The sequence below is a fragment of the Notamacropus eugenii genome, chromosome X (genome assembly GCF_028372415.1).
Source record: "Notamacropus eugenii isolate mMacEug1 chromosome X, mMacEug1.pri_v2, whole genome shotgun sequence".
Classification (NCBI taxonomy): domain Eukaryota; kingdom Metazoa; phylum Chordata; class Mammalia; order Diprotodontia; family Macropodidae; genus Notamacropus; species Notamacropus eugenii.
Genome location: NC_092879.1, coordinates 27,225,435 through 27,242,812, shown reverse-complemented (window position 1 = coordinate 27,242,812; position 17,378 = coordinate 27,225,435).

Sequence of the window (17,378 nt, the reverse complement as noted above, 5' to 3'; positions counted from 1 at the left end):
ACAGAAGTTTAATTTCAAAGTGAGGGAAATTATTTCTGAGCAAGGAAATGGATTAGACACATGTGTTGGAGCTCTGCCCATAGTGGGGGGGGGGAAACCTGAAGCAGTAAGGCTTAACCTTGATTATTATACCTCTGGCTAGGAAAAGAGTCAAGTAGTGTAGTGAAGCAAGGTTGTCTAGTGATAAAAACTCCATTCATGGCAGGGCTTCATGTTTGGACATGTTGGTGCTTACCCAAGCTAAAGGACCATCAGTTCTAAAAGGTGAGTGCAAAGAGTTGTTGCTATGACAAACTCATGGCACAGCTTGCTTGCTGGGCCTTAGTTCTGGAAAACAGGGTCTCTCTTAATATCTGGACATTTCCCCCTTTTGAGCAAAGGGAGGAGATCTGAAAAAACCCTTACCCTTCTGGTCAATAAAGAAGAGACATCTATAAGCCAAGATGGTACAAGACACTAGTTTGTACCAGGATAAGATGCTGTGCCCAGGAGGCTAGTTTTTTGAGAGGACCTATTGGGGAAATGTGTCCCAGGTATCATTGCATTAAATCAGGTACAGACCAAACTACAGAGAGATCTCACAATGGAATAGTTCTAAGAAGGGAGATCCACATGTCACAAAGGTAACCCAGAAAAGTTAAACATCAAGTCTCCTTGTATACTAGTAACCCATTCTCAATATCCATTTAAGCAGCACATTTTGAGTCCCAGATGGTTTATATAGTTATCTGATTCCTAGATATCTTTTCTTGGACAATAGGTTTTATTCTCAGGACAGTTCTGAAGGGAGCTCTGCTTCTCTGGTTCCAAATCTAGAGGTCCCTAGATAATTCTGACAATATAATTTAGTAAAATCACTTAAATTTGGTTCTCCAGTCTTAGATTTAAGAGAATTTAATTTTACATACCATTTGCTGTTTCTATCCTTACCTACATCCTGTACCTAATATAAGAATTTTTCAAATTAATTTGTTTTCAGTTTTATACAATCACTTCCATAAATCTTAGATTTTCTCACCCTCCCTCTCACCTCACTCACCAAGATGTCATTCAGCTTTATATGGGTTCTACATGTACATTCTTACTAAATACATTTTCACCTTAGTCATGTTACATAGAAGAATTAAAATGAATACGAGAAACTGAAAAAAAACCAAAACATGACACAAGAGAAAATAGTCTGCTTCATTCTGCGATCCAATTCCATAGTTTTTTCTCTGGATGTGGAACGCATTTTGCCTTAAAAGACCACTGGGAATTTTTTAGATCCTTGCATTGTTGTGAATGGCTAAGTCTACCAGAAAAATTTCTTGTGCACTGTGTTTGTTACTGTGCACAAAGTTCTCCTGGTTCTGCTCCTTTCACTCAGCATCAGTTCATGTAAGTCTTTGCAGTTTTCTGAAGTTTTCTTGTTCATCACTTCTTATAGCACAATAGTATTCCACTACATTCATATACACATTTTATTCAGGCATTCCCCATTGATGGGCATCCCCTTGATTTCCAGTTCTTGGCCACCACAAAGAGAGCTGCTATAAATATTTTTGTACATGTGGGACCCTTTCCCATTTCTATCATCTCTTTGGGATACAGTCCCAGAAGCAGTATTGCTGGGTCAAAGGATATGCACATTTTTGCAGCCCTTTGGGCATAGTTCCAAATTGCTCTCCAGAATGGTTGGATCAGCTCACAGCTCCACCAGCAATGAATCAGTGTTCCAACGCTTCCACATCTTCTCCAATCTGATAGGTGTGATGTGGTACCTCAAAGCTGTTTTGATTTGAATCTCTCTAATCAATAGTGATTTAGAGCATTTTTTTTCATATAACTATAGATAGCTTTAATTTCTTACTCTGAAAACTGCTTGTTCATATCCTTTGACCATTTATCAATTGGGAAATAATATAAGAATTTTTAAACAAAAGTTATGAGGGTCCAATTGAAAAATGAACTCTTCTACCCTTTAAGATTATCAGACAGATACCTTAAAAATGGGAAAAGAGTTTCACTTTCCTTACCATTATCAACACAATTTATGTATAAATCTTAATCCAGTTTTAAGAGCTTATTACTAAAACATACTCAAAGCCTGAATTTCTATGATAGATAAATTTAGAAGGCAATCTTATAAACCTTTTGCTTCTTCAAAATTTACTATTCCATTTATTTGGAAAACTTTCACATTATATCTTTGTGTTATTACTTTGTCTAATCATTGAATCATCTAATCATCCCTTAGGAGGATATCAACCCTATGTTAAAATTTGGTCACAAATACAGGATGAAATTATACAATGTTCATACTTGTATCCTATTATAGTAACTCAGAGATGTTCCAGTATCAATCTATTATTTAATAGATTTAGTATTGTACTTACAAAACTTCTTGATTATGGAAATTTACTTTAAAATGTAAAAGAAGGACATAGATATAATAATGTCATGTATCATAATAAATTATAGTCTCAGGAATTTTTATTTTAAATTGCAAAACTTCACTGACCTTTACTTATAAATTGAAACTACCCATATTCTGAGGCTTCAGACATACAACAAATATCTGCTAGTTGACTCATCATTAATATCTTGAAACTCCATCTTCAAACCACGAAATACACTTTCATAATAGCCAAGAATTTTCAAATGAAAATGCGCTATTAAACTTATCATTATCTATTTTTATAACAAATGTACCTCATTAAATATTTAGCAGTTTTCAAATATCTGTTTTTATCACATCCTTTTAAAAGCCTAATTCATGTGCAACAACATCCATATTTAAAAGTTATTCTGTCCAACCACATTTCTGTTACAATGGTCTCTCAAATTTCAAAATATAAGGTAATTTAGAAATACAATAATAACATACCAATTTAGTTGACTTCATTTCCAAATCATACGATAAAAAAATCATTAATCTTATTACCTTTGGCATTTTAAACCCATTTTAGAGGCATGGATCAATTACATTCAATTAAAGAAATAAAAATTATGTAGTTCTTCACATATACTAGTCACTATGTTAAGCATTTTACAATCATATTATTTTGATCCTCACAATAATTGTGGGAGGTGGGTCCCATTGTTTTTCTCTTTATGGATCACAAAATGGGGCAAACAGAGATAAGATAAATTGACTAAGATAACACAGCTAATACATTATTTTTTTTTTGCAAATGGAACATTGTTCAAGTTTCTCTATATTTTCCAGCATTTTTTTAAGCATCTGTATTTTGGAATGTGATCTGAGATGAGAGGGGTTAACAGGGAGAAGGAAAGGGGCTCCGACCTGGGGGAGTTACTATCGATCTTTGGTTTAAACAGTCTTTTCTCTTTTTATGGTCAGAAAAGTCAAGGAGGTTGTAAGGTGCAAATCTTTTACTTATTTTTTTCTTTCTTCATTCTTAGATAACTTCCAACCTAGCTGCCTTCCTTCATTTCCCTAGAACAATACAGCTATTAAGCTTGCCCTTTACTTTTAAAATTTTATCAAACATTTATTTTTCCTGAAGTTCTATAGCATGGCACTCCAAAATTAAGTTATTTCAGAAAGGAGTGAGTTCCTGGAACTACCTCCCAAATCCCAGGAGTTCTCCTCTGCAAAGTTAAAATGATACATTTAAAATTATTTAATTTGGGACATTCTATGCTCTCCATTTTAAGATCCCTTCCAATTCTAAACATTCTATGCCAATAAGCTAAGTGTTCTTCCAACTCTGACATTCTATTTCAAGGTTCCTGCCAGTTCTAAACATCCTATGGCCAATAGTCTGAGTCCTTCCTCTATTCCTTCCATTCTTTCCTCTATATTTTAAGGGTCCCTTCAATTCTAAACATCGCATATTCTTTATTTTACGATTCATTCCATTCAAAACATTCCATTGACAAAAGTCTAAGTGTCTTTCCTCCTCTGATTTTTTTTTTATTCTAGGGTTCCTTCCAGTTCTAAATGTTATATTACCAGTAGTCTAAGGGGCCTTCCAATTGTGACATACTCTGTTCTCTATTTTAAGTTTGCTTTCAGCTCTGACATTCTATGTTCTCAATTTTTAGGTTCGTTCCAGTAATAAACATCCTATAGCAAATGATCTAAAGGTCCTTCTCACACTGACATTCTGTGGTCTCTATTTTAAAGTCCCTCAAGTTCCAAACATTCTATGGTCAATACTCTAAGAGTCCTTCCAATTCTTATATTCTATATTCTTTTTTTTTAGGCTCCTTCCAGTTCTTGACATTTTGTGGTCAATAGTCTAAGGGTCCTCATAGCACTGACATTCTGTGGTCCCCATTTTAAAGGTCTACCCAGTTCTAAGCATTCTATGGTCATGTCAAGGTACCAGGAGACAGGAGGACAGAGTTAAGATGGCAAAGAAAAGGCAGAAATTTACCTAAACTCTTCCCCCAAAGTCCTCTGAATACCTTTAAATTTTGCCATAAAACAATTTTTGGAGTAGTAGAACCCAGGAAAGGATGGGGTTAAATAATTTTCCAGCCAAAGACAACTAAGAAAGGTCAGCAGGAAATGTCTATTGCACCTGGGTGAAAGTGGACCACAGTCCAGCACAAACCCAGCCACAGCAAACCAGGAGCAGGACTTGGGAGACACTGAACTGATGGAATGGCATCAGCCATTTCCAGAGCTCTCAGCCCACCAATGATGAGGGGGTGGGATAACTGGCCAGAAGGGTCTCTTTGCTAGCACTGAGACAGAACTCTGTGAATCTACCCATACTTGGATTCAGGTTGAAGTCCGGGGCAGCATTCTCAGAGCAAGGGGGAGCACTAGCACAACAGCACTTGCATACTCAGAACAGCGAGGACCCTTTTCAAAGTTTCAGGGTTGAAAAGAGTGCTTGCAGTCACTCACTGATCAGAGCACAAGCCAGAAGAGTCGTAAACACACCTTTCTTTGATCACAGCACCTTGGAAAAACTGAAAACTTACATATACCTAAAAATATCTCTGAAAACAACTGCACAAGCCCCTGAAGCTTGTGATAGTGTGCCTTTCAATCTGGAAACAGAGTTGTACATTAGCAAAGATTTATAAATCAAGAAATAGACTGGGGAAATGAGCAAACAACAGAAAAAATTCTGACGATAGAAAGTTACTATAGTGAAAAGGAAGATGAAATCACATACTCAGTATATAACAAAATCAAAGCTCCTACTTTCAAAGCCCCCAAGAAGAATATGGATTGGTCTCAGGCCATGGAAGAGCTCAAAAAGGAGTTCAAAAATCAAATAAGAGAAGAGGAAAAATTGGGAAGGAAAATGAAGGTGATGCAAGAAAATCATTAAAAAAAAGTTAACAGCTTAATAAAGGAGACACAAAAAAAATTGAAGAAAAGAACATCCTAAAAAGTAGACTAGGCCAAATGATAAAATAAGTCCAACAATCCAAGGAAGATAAGAATGCTTTAAAAAGCAGAATCGGCCAAACAGAAAAAAGAGGCACAAAAATTCACTGAAGGAAAAAACAAAACATTCCTTAAAACATAGAATTAGCCAAATGGAAAAAGAGGCACAAAATCTTACTAAAGAAAATGACTCCTTAAAAATTATAATTGATCACATGGAAACCAATGATTTTATGAGAAATCAAGAAACAATAGAATAAAACCAGAAGAATGAAAAAAATAGAAGACGTAAACAACTGACCTGGAAAATAGATCCAGAAAAGATAATTTAAAAATTATTGGACTATCTGAAAGTCATGACCAAAGAGCTTAGACATTAACTTTCAAGAAGTTATGAAGCAAAACTTCCCTGATATCCTAGAAACAGAGGGTAAAATAGAAATTGATAGAATCCACTGATCATCTCTTGAAAGACATCCAAAAATGAACTTCCAGATCAAGAAGAAAATAATGCAAGCATACAGAAAGAAACATTTCAAGTATTATGGAGCCAGAGTCAGGATAACACAAGATTTAGTAGTATCTACATTTGAGAATTAGAAGGCTAGGAATATGATATTCTGGAGGGCAAAGGAGACAGGATTACAACCTATAATCACCTACTCAGCAAAACTGAGTATAATTCTTTAAGGGAAAAAATGAAAATTCAATGAAATAGAGCACTTTCAAGCATTCTTGATGACAAGACCAGAGCTGGATAGAAAACCTTACTTTCAAATACAAGACTCAAGAGCAGCATAAAAAGGTAAACAGTAAACTGAAATAATAAAAGACTTAGTAAGGTTCAGCTGTTTACATTCCCATATGGGAAGATTATACTTATAACTCATAAGAACTTTCTTATTATTAGAGCAATTAGAAGAAGCATATGTAGATAGAAGTCACAGGTGTAAGTTGAACATGAAGAATGAATATCCATTAAATAAAAGTAAATACTGAGAGAGTAATGGACTAGGAGATAGGGAAAGGGAAAGGTAGGATGGAGTACATTATCTCACATAAAAGATGCAAGGAAAAGCTTTTACAGTGGAGGGGAATGGAAAGGGGAAGAGGAGTGAGTGAACCTTACTCTCATCAGAATTGGCTTAAAGAGGGAATAACATATACATTCAATTGGATATAGAAATCTATCTTACCTTACAAGAAAGTAGGAGGGGAAAGGAATAAAAGAAAGCAAGGATTGATAGAAGGGAGGGCAGATGAAGGAGGGAGTAGTCAGAAGCAAAACACTTTTGAGGAGGGACAGGGTGAAAGGAAAGACAGAACAGAATAAATGGGAGGAATAGGATGGAGGTAAATACAATCAGTAACAGCTGTGAAAAAGATTTTGAAGCAACCTTCCCTGATAAAGGTCTCATTTCTCAAACATACAGAGATTTTAGTCAACTTTATAAAAGAACCATTCCACAATTGATAAATAATCAAAAGATATGAACAGTTTTCAGATGAAGTTATCAAAGCTATTTATACCTCATGACAAAATGCTCTAACTCCCTGTTGATTGTAGAAATGCAAATTAACACAATTCTGAGGTACTACCTCATACCTATACCTATCAGATTGACTCATAGGACAAAAATGGACAATGACAAATGGTAGAGGGGATGTGGGGAAAATAAGACATTAGTGTACCATTGATGGAGTTGTGAACCCATTCAACCATTCTATAGAGCAATTTGCAAAAAAAGTGCTATGCATGCCCTTTGACCTAGAAATACCACTACTAGGTCTGTATCCCAAAAGAGATTTTTAAAAAACGGGGAAGGACCTATATGTACAAAAATATTTGTAGCAACTCCTTTCTTATGGCAGGGAACTGGAAATTGGGGGGATGCCCATCAACTGGGAATGGCTGAATAAATTGTGATTATGTGATTATAATAGAGTACTATTGTGCTATAAGAAATGATGAGTAGATTGTTCTCAGAAAACCTGGAAAAATTTACGAGTTGATCCAAAGTGAAATGTACTGTGTACAAAGTAATAGCAATATTGTAAGACGATCAGCTGTGAATGACTTAGCTATTCTCAGCAATACAATGATCCAAGACATCTCTGAAGGACTTATGATGAAAGAAGCTCTCCATCCCCAAGAAAAGTACTGATGGTATCTGAGTACAGATTGAAGAATACTTTAAAAAAACTTTTTTCTTGTGGGTGTTTTTGGTCTATGTTTTCTTTTACAACATGACTAATGTGGAAATGTTTTACATGACTACACGTGTATAACCTATATCAAATTGCTTGCTTTCTCAATGAGGGAAGGTGGGAAGGGAAGAAGGGAGAGAATTTGGAGCTCAAGGTTTTAAAAATGAATGCTCAAAATTGTTTTTACATGAAACTGGGGAAAAATAAAATACTTAATAGAGCTGTGAATCAGTACAGCCATTTTGGAAAGCAGTTTGGAATTATGTAAATAAAGTGACTAAAATGTCAAAAAACATAGGAGATACCCTGTTTTCCAGAGCTAAGGCCCAGCTTGGCATAACAACAATCCTTTGCGCTCACTCTCTGGATGATCTCACCCTCTGGCAAAATCACATAATTATTTTATTGCTTTGCCCAGCACCAGGTGTTCTCTGAGCTTGGACAAGTTCTGGTCATGAAACTCTGCTACAAATCAAACTTGTAGCATTGTTGCTGTTACCTCTCGTTGTGAGGAATACAGCCTACTGTGCCACCATTGTTATGAGTATTGAAATCCCCCCACAACTGCCTTGAGTCCCCCACTAGTAGTGGGGCTCCAATACATTTGTCTACATTCCCTCCTTGTTTGCAAGATGTTTCCCTCACTTTGAAATTAACCTGCTGTTTGATTCCTGAGTTTCTTGGCTTTAGCATGCTCTGCTCAGCCCTAGCTATCCACAGGTTAGAAAATGGTTCAGTCCAGTTTACATTAATTGGTGTCAGAAGTAGGATTGGATATGGAACTGGGCCATTGGATTCTCCAGTACCATTGTGATTGGACTAGGCACCACCAAATTTTTATTTTTCCAGAGTCTGATCCTCCCTCATCTGGTGGGATCTTTGCCCTTATTCCTGCTCCAAGATTCCACCTAGGTTGAATTCATCATTCTTTGTGAGGAAAACTCCATGGGTCCTCTGGTGACCTGTTTCATCTTGGATCACTTTGGTAAGGATATCCTTTCTTAAGCAGCAGTCCTCTGTTAATTGTCCTCTCTCTTTTTCTATTGTTATTGTTGTTTTCCTGTATGACGCTGTAAAATTGTAACTATATGCCTCTTGTCCTCCTGCATGCCTCTGTTGTATTTTAAACTACACACCTCTGTAAAGTTATAACTATATGCCTTAGTAACCTTGTGCCTCTCTACAGACTGTAACTTCATGCTTTGTTAAAACTATCTGTGTTTGTTTCTATCTGCCTTATAGTTTTGTCTGTGTTTGTGCCTTTGTTAAACATAAAATGTCTTTGCTGTGTTTGTGTTGTGAGATAAATTCTGTGACCTTGAAAGGTTTAAAAAATAGTGAGCTAGAAAAATTTCTAAGGGCTGTAGCCAGAGAATTTAGAACACTGGAAAAGATCAATGAATTTTCATAGTTGAAGCAATTGTCCCAGTAAGCAGAACTAAATTCTACCTTAGACTTTCCATGGGAGATTAACTTATGAGAAAAGAGAAAAAGAAAACACCAACAAGATACTTTTTTCCTCCTACTTCAGCTTTGGCTATGTTACAATTACTGAAATAAAGTCAGATAATCAGAGTTTGTAGAACTGATAAAAACACCTTGGGAGATTAAGGAGTTTGAAAATTAATAATTTTAAGACTATAGGGGAGAACTCCTGAGACTTTGGGGATAATTCCAGGAACTCACTCCCTTCTCATACATCTTAGTAAGTTTTAGGGTACCAATCTGTCAAATTTTTATATGGAAAAATAAGAATTAGATTTTATAAAAGTTTTAAAAGTAAGTGGAAAATTAATAGCTTCACTATCAATGGAGGAAGACAGCTAGTTTGGAAGCAATTCCAGAGTGAAGAAAAAAAATAGGTAAAAGATTTGCACCTCATAGTCTCCTCATACTAAACCTTCTTTGACATATTTGACCATGAAAATACAAAAGATTGTTTAAACCAGGCAGACTCTTATGATTCCCCAAGGTCAGAAACACTCTCCCTGTTAATCCTTCTCATCCCAGATCAGATTTCCAAATACAGGTGTTGGAAAAATTCTGGAAAAATGAAGGGAAACTTGAATTGCATTCTAGTTGCAGAAATTTATTAGCGGTGTAATCTTAGGCAAGCTATCTAATCTCTGTCTGCCCCAGTTTTCCGATCTGTAAAGAGAAAAATAATATTGGTACCCACCTTCCAGGGTTGTTGTAAAGATCAAAATAATATAATGATTGTAAAGTGCTTATCATAGTGACAGGCATATGCTAAGTACTAGATTATAGTTTCTTTAATTTAATATAATTGTTCCCTACCCAATGACTTTAAGATAGTTTTAAAATGTAAAGGCTGATAAGAGCAATGATTTTATATATGATAATTTCAAAATGCAATTGATGCCATCTTAAATCACTGTATTTATAAATTCTCTTATATTGCAAAATTTGAGATATCATTGTAACAGAAATGCTATTAGAAAAATCAATTATTTAAGCTGGATGCTGTTACATATGAATTGGGCATTTAAAGGGATATGATAAAAATAGAATTTTTTAAAAATTGATATTTGAAAATTGTTAAATATTTAATGAGAAATATTTTGTTCTAAAGCAGGTAATAATATATAATAGCAAATTTTCATTTGAAATTCTTGGCTAAAATGAAAGTGTAGAGGGTGGTTTAAAAATATAATTTCAAAATATTGATGATGAGTCAACCCTCATGTATTTGCTGTATGTTTGAGGCCCCAAAATATGGGAGCTTAAATGTATAAATTACAGATAAAAGAAATGCTAACTATTAGGGAAATAATAGGAAAAATATTCAAGCCCTAAGTTGTGTTTAGTGAAATTTTGTTATTTAAGGTAAAAATTCCTGGGACTATAATTTACTATTATTTTCAGTTTTGATTGCACTCATAGTTGACAGAATTGTCTTTAAGCCAACAATAGAAAATGACATGTGTTGCCATCTGGGAATTGCTAAAACTGGATGTCTGGGGGGAGGAGCCAAGATGGCGGAGTAGAAAGATACACATATGCTAGCTCCGAAACTCACAGCCCATAAAATACCTGTAAAGAAGAACTCCCAACAAATTCTGGAGCAGCAGAAGCCACAAAACAACAGAGTTGAGGAGATTTCTGTTCCAGAGAGCCCTGAAAAGAGACACCAAAGGTCTGTCACACACCGGACCCGGAGCAGAGCCCAGCCCTGCCTTAGCTATGCAGCACCAAGAGGAGGGGATCTGAGCAGGCTTCGGGGACGGAATTTCCAGCAGCCACGCAGGTCCCTCCACCCACAGGTGCCGAAGGTTGGTGAGAGGGTCTCTTTGGCTGGTCAACTGGGGAGTGGGGTGTCCCCATAATTCAGGCCCCCTTGGGAGGCAGCAGTGGAGGCGGTAGCACACCAGGGCTCCCAAAGCAGGCAGGAGCCAGGATCCATTGTTGAAGGTCTCTGAATAAACCCCCCAGGGAACTGAGCCCTGTGAGGTGGCCCTGCCTCCACCTGAGTACCTGAACTTAATCTCACACTGAATAGCAGCCCCATCCCCGCTGAAAGCCCTGAGGCTGGGGAGCAGCATTTGAATCTCAGACCCCTGGCTGGGTGGATCTGAAGGAAAGGTGGGGGTGGACAGGACACTCAGAAGTCAAGTCACTTGCTGGGAAAATGACCAGAAAAGGGAAAAAAAATAAGACCATAGAAGGTTACTTTCTTGGTGAACAGGCATCTCCTCCCATCCTTTCAGATGAGGAAGAACAATGCTTACCATCAGGGAAAGACACAGAAGTCAAAGCTTCTGTATCCCAAACATCCAGAATAAATATTCCATGGGCTCTGGCCATGGAAGAGCTCAAAAAGGATTTTGAAACTCAAGTTAGAGAGGTGGAGGAAAAACTAGGAAGAGAAATGAGAGAGATGCAAGAAAAGCATAAAAAGCAGGTCAATACCTTGCTAAAGGAGACCCAAAAAAATGCTGAAGAAAATAACACCTTGAAAAATAGGCTAACTCAATTGGCAAAAGAGGTTCAAAAAGCCAATGAGGAGAAGAATGCTTTCAAAAGCAGAATTAGCCAAATGGAAAAGGAGGTTCAAAAGCTCACTGAAGAAAATAGTTCTTTCAAAATTAGAATGGAACAGATGGAGGCTAATGACTTTAGGAGAAACCAAGAAATCACAAAACAAAACCAAAAGAATGAAAAAATGGAAGATAATGTGAAATATCTCATTGGAAAAACAACTGACCTGGAAAATAGATCCAGGAGAGACAATTTAAAAATTATGGGACTGCCTGAATGCCATGATCAAAAAAAGAGCCTAGACATCATCTTTCATGAAATTATCAAGGAAAAATGACCTGAGATTCTAGAACCAGAGGGCAAAATAAGTATTCAAGGAATCCACAGATCACTGCCTGGAAGAGATCTAAAAAGAGAAACTCCTAGGAATATTGTGGCCAAATTCCAGAGTTCTCTGGTCAAGGAGAAAATATTGCAAGCAGCTAGAAAGAAACAATTCAAGTATTGTGGAAATACAATCAGGATAACACAAGATCTAGCAGCTTCTATATTAAGGGATCAAAGGCGTGGAATAGGATATTCCAGAAGTCAAAGGAACTAGGACTAAAACCAAGAATCACCTACCCAGCAAAACTGAGTATAATACTTCAGGGGAAAAAAGGGTCTTTCAATGAAATCAAGGACTTTCAAGCATTCTTGATGAAAAGACCAGAGCTGAAAAGAAAATTTGACTTTCAAACACAAGAATGAAGAGAAGCATGAAAAGGTAAACAGCAAAGAGAAGTCATAAGGGACTTACTAAAGTTGAACTGTTTACATTCCTAAATGGAAAGACAATATTTGTAACTCTTGAAACTTTTCAGTATCTGGGTAGTTGGTGGGATTACATACACACACACACACACACACATGCGTGCGTGTGCACGCACGCACGTGCTCGCACGCACACACAGAGACAGAGAGCACAGAGTGAATGGAATAGGATGGGATCATATCTTTAAAAAAAATGAAATTAAGCAGTAAGAGAGAAATATATTGGGAGGAGAAAGGGAGAAATGGAATGGGGCAAATTATCTCTCAGAAAAGAGGCAGGCAAAAGACTTTTTAGTGGAGAGAAAAAGAGGGGAGGTGAGAGAAAAACATGAAGTTTACTCTCATCACACTTGACTCAAGGAAGGAACAAAATGCACACTCATTTTGGTATGAAAACCTATCTTAAAATACAGGAAAGTGGGGGAGAAGGGGATAAGCAGGGTGGGGGAGGATGATGGAAGGGGAAGAGGGAGCAATCTGAAGTCAGCACTCTTGGGGAGGGACAGGATCAAAAGACAGAATAGAAGCAATGGGGGGCAGGATAGGATGGAGGGAAATATAGTTAGTCTTACACAGCATGACTATTATGGAAGTCATTTGCAAAACTACACAGATATGGCCTATATTGAATTGCTTGCCTTCCAAAGGGAATGGGTGGGGAGGGAGGGATGAAGAGAAGTTGGAACTCAAAGTTATAGGAACAACTGTGGAGTACTGTTCTTGCTACTAAGAAATAAGAAATACAGGTAATGGGGTATAGAAAGTTATCTGGCCCTACAGGACAAAAGAGAAGATGGGGATAAGGGAAGGGAGGGATGACAGAAGAGAGGGCAGATTGGTGATAGGGGCAATCAGAATGCTTGGTGTTTTGGGGTGGGGGAGGGGACAAATAGGGAGAAAATTTGGAACCCAAAATTTTTTGAAAATGAATGTTAAAAGTTAAATAAATAAATTTAAAAAAAATTTTTAAAAAGAAAATAAATAAATAAATGAAACTGGATGTCTGAGCCTATGAGAAGTTTTGGAGATGACTTTGGCACAGATTGGGTAGGAACTTCCTGACTCTATTTTCCTTCCCATGGTGCTATTTCTTTTCTGATAAGGAAAATTCCAACCTGATTAATCCTGAGCCTTGCTTTTAATACCCTGTGACTGTATGATTAGCTGTCAGATATGATTCATGCCTTGAACTAAAAAGAGCTAAGGGAGATTTTCACTCTGTTGTGATACATGACATGGTTATAACTATGTTCCCCTTTTTCCTTTTATAGCAAATTCCTATAATCAAGAAGTTTTGTAAGTATAATACTAAATCTGTTAAATAACAGATTGATACTGGAACATCTTTGAGTTACTATAATAAGATGCCAGTATGAATATCTTATAGTTTAACTTATTTTTGTGGTAAAATTATAGTATAGGGATGATATCCTCCTAAGGGGAAAATAATTAGACAAGATAATAGGACAAAGATGTAAGATCAAAGTTTTCTAAATAAATGGAATGGTAAATTTTGAGAAAGCAACAGTATTAAACTTTTCTCTAAGAGGTATATACATACATATATGATTGACATCCAAACTTATCTAGCAAGGAAATTCAGGCTTTCTGTGTATGGTTTAGCAATAAAGTTCTCAAAATTAGATTAAGGATTTTACAGAGATTGTGTTGATAATGGTAAAGAAATTGAAATTATTTTAAAGTATCTGATCACTTTAAAGGGCAGAGTTGGACCCTCATAAATTTTTTTAAAGATTCTCATATCAACTCTAGCATTTAAGTAAGGATAGAAACAACAAATGAAATTCTCTGAGGTTTCAAAGTAGGAGTACCAAATTTAAATTCTGTTAAATCAGAATTATCTAGCAACCACTAGATTTAGAAATAGAGAAGCAAAGTCCCCTTTAGAACCATTCTTAGAATAGAACCTATTGTCTGTGAAAAGATATATAGGGACCAGATAACTACATCAGGCGTCTGGAACTCAAAACGTACTGATTAAATGGACGTTGAGATTGGGTTACTAGGATACAAGAAGTTAGTTAATATTAGTGATAATCATTGTATTGCTTTGGTCTTTTGTTTCTAGATGTCTAGGTTTTAAGTTTTCTTGGTTCCCTTGGTAACATGTAAAGTTGCCTTCTCAAAACTAGTCTACTGTGAGCCCTCTAATATTTTGATCTGTAATGTAACATTATTGTGACATAACTTAATGTAATTATGATTATGAAAAAAACATTATTGCATGTTTTGAACCGAGCCTTGCTTGGCTGGGAAACTGTAACATCTCTATGTCCTATTTAAAGATCCTTAACCAAGGACCTATGTTATGCTGACCAGAAACTCACATTCTAAGACTGATGCAAGTAGTTTTTACTAAGCACCCCTACCAAGTTCTTCATGCTATTCTCACAGCTGTAAAACTTGCGAATGTGGACTTCTGGATCCTCAGAAGAAAGCCCCTGTTCTTGAGTGGATGGCAGAACCCTACACGGTTCCCTAGTGCATCTAGTATGGACCTCAAAATGGCCAACATCCAGGGAAGATGCCTGTTCAAAGATTCCAGACGAAGGTTGAATATACTGCCCTAGTCTGTGTTTTTTCTCTTCCATTTTGTAATGTACCCAAAACCAAGGCCCTGATTGAAGCATGTGTTGGCATTTTCTCCCTCTACAGAATTGTTCCCTCCCTTTTTCTGCTTGCTAGCAAACAATGGCTAGCAATGATACCTAGGACATACTTCCCCAATAGATCCCCTGAAAGAACTTACCTCCTGGGATAAAAATGCTTGTCCTAGCCCAACTGACCCCTCATGGCATCTTCTTATACCTGCCTGTTCTTTATTGGCCAGAAGGATGGGGTTCTTTCAGACCCTCTCCCTTCGGCCAAAACGGGGAAATGTCAAGATATTAGGAGACATCTTGTTTTCCAGAACTAAGGCCTAGCAAGCAAGCTGTGCCCTGAGCTTGACATAGCAAAAATACTTTGTGCTCACCCTCTGGTAAAATCACATAATTACTGTACTACTTTGACCAGCACCAGGTGTTCTCTGAGCTCAGGCAAGTTCTGCTCATGGATCCCTGCTATGAATAAAAATTGTGCATTGTTGTTTTTATCCCTCATTGTGAGGGTTACAGCTCACTGTGCTACCACTGATGCAAGTACCGAGACCTCCCTACACTCCCTTGGGTCTGCCCATTAGGGGCATGCCCCAGATTTTGTGTCTAGATCTTCTCCTTGTCACCAATCTATTTCCCTCACTTAGAAATTAGTTTTCTTTATGATAGCTAACTCTCCTGTCTCTAGCCTGCTCTGTTCCACTCTAGCAATCCACAGATTGGAGGCTGGTTCAGGTCAATTGGCAGTAACTACTCGAAGGCTCCATCCACCTCTGACATTCTGTGGTTTTTATTTTAAGATTACTTTTAATTCCAATCATTTGATTCTTTATTTAAAGGTTGCTTCCAGTTCTAAAATTTCTACAGCCAACAGTCTAATGGTCCTTCAAACTTGGAAATCTGTGTTCTGTACTTTAAAGTTCCTTCCAATTCTAAACATTCGATGTTCTCTATTTTAAAGTTCCTTCAAGTTCTAAGCATTCCATACTCGGTATCTAAACATTCTTTCCAATCTGACACATTCTACGTTATCTATTTTAAGGGTCTTTCCAGTTCAGGACATTCTATCGTCAATAGTCTGTGGTTTATCAGTTTTCACATTCTATGACCACATTTTTAAGATTCTTTTAAGTTCTAAACATTCTATAGTCATTACTCTAATTGCTCTTCCTGTTCTGACATTGTGTAACCTATTTTAAGGTTATCCCCAGTTCTAAAGATTCTGTATTATCTATTTTAAAATTTCTCTAGTTCTAAACATTCAATTGCCAACAGTGTAATTGTCCTTTGAGGCCTGGCATTCTATGTTCTGTATTTTAAGTTTCCTTTTATTTTAAAGACTCTGTGTTCTATATTTTGAGATTCATTCTATCTCTAAACATTTTATACTCAAAAGTCTAAAGTTCCTTCCAGTTATGACATTGTATGTTTTTTTTTATTTTAAGATTACTTGTACTTCCAAACATTCTCTGTTCTTAGTTTTAGAGTCCTTCCAGTTCTAAACATTCTATGTGCTGTATTTTAAGTTTACTTTCAATTCTAAATATTTTTTGTTCTCTATTTTATGGTTACTTCCACTGCTAAACATTGTATAATCAAAATCTTAAAGTTCCCTCTAGATCTAACATTCTATGGTAGCTATTTTAGGGTTACCTCTAGTTATAAAGATTCTATAGTCTCTATTTTAATGCATGTCTAGTTCTAAACATTCTATTGCCAATAGAATAATGGTTCTTTGAGGTCTGACATTCTAGGTTCTGTGCTTTAAAGTTCTTTTTGTTATAAACACTCTATGTTCTATATTTTATGGTTCCTTCCATTTCTAAACATCTATACTCAACATTCTAGAGTTCCTTCCAGCTCTGACATCCTATTTTCTACTTTAAGCTTCCCTCCACTTCTAAACATTCTTTGTCTTCTAGTTTTAAGGTCTTTCCAGTTCTAAATATTGTATGGCCAATTGTCTAAAGATCCTTTGAGGCCTGGCATTCTATGCTCAGCATTTTAACTTTCCTTTTCATTCTAAACATTCCATGTTCTCTATTTTATGGTTACTTCCACTACTAAACACTCTATACCCAATACCCTAAGTTCCTTCCAGGCCTGACATTCTATGGCCCCTATTTTAAGGATACTTCCAGTTCTAAAGATTCTATATTATCTATTTTAAAGTTCATCTAATTCTAAACATTCAATGGCCATTAGTCTAACGATCCTTTGAGGCTTGACTTTCTATGGTCTCTATTTTGAGGTTCATTTTATTCTAAACGCTCTGTGTTCTATATTTTATGTTTCCTTCTACTTCTAAACATTCTATACTCAATATTCTAAAGTTCCTTCAGGCTCTAACATTCTGTATTTTCTATTTTAAGGTCTCTTGC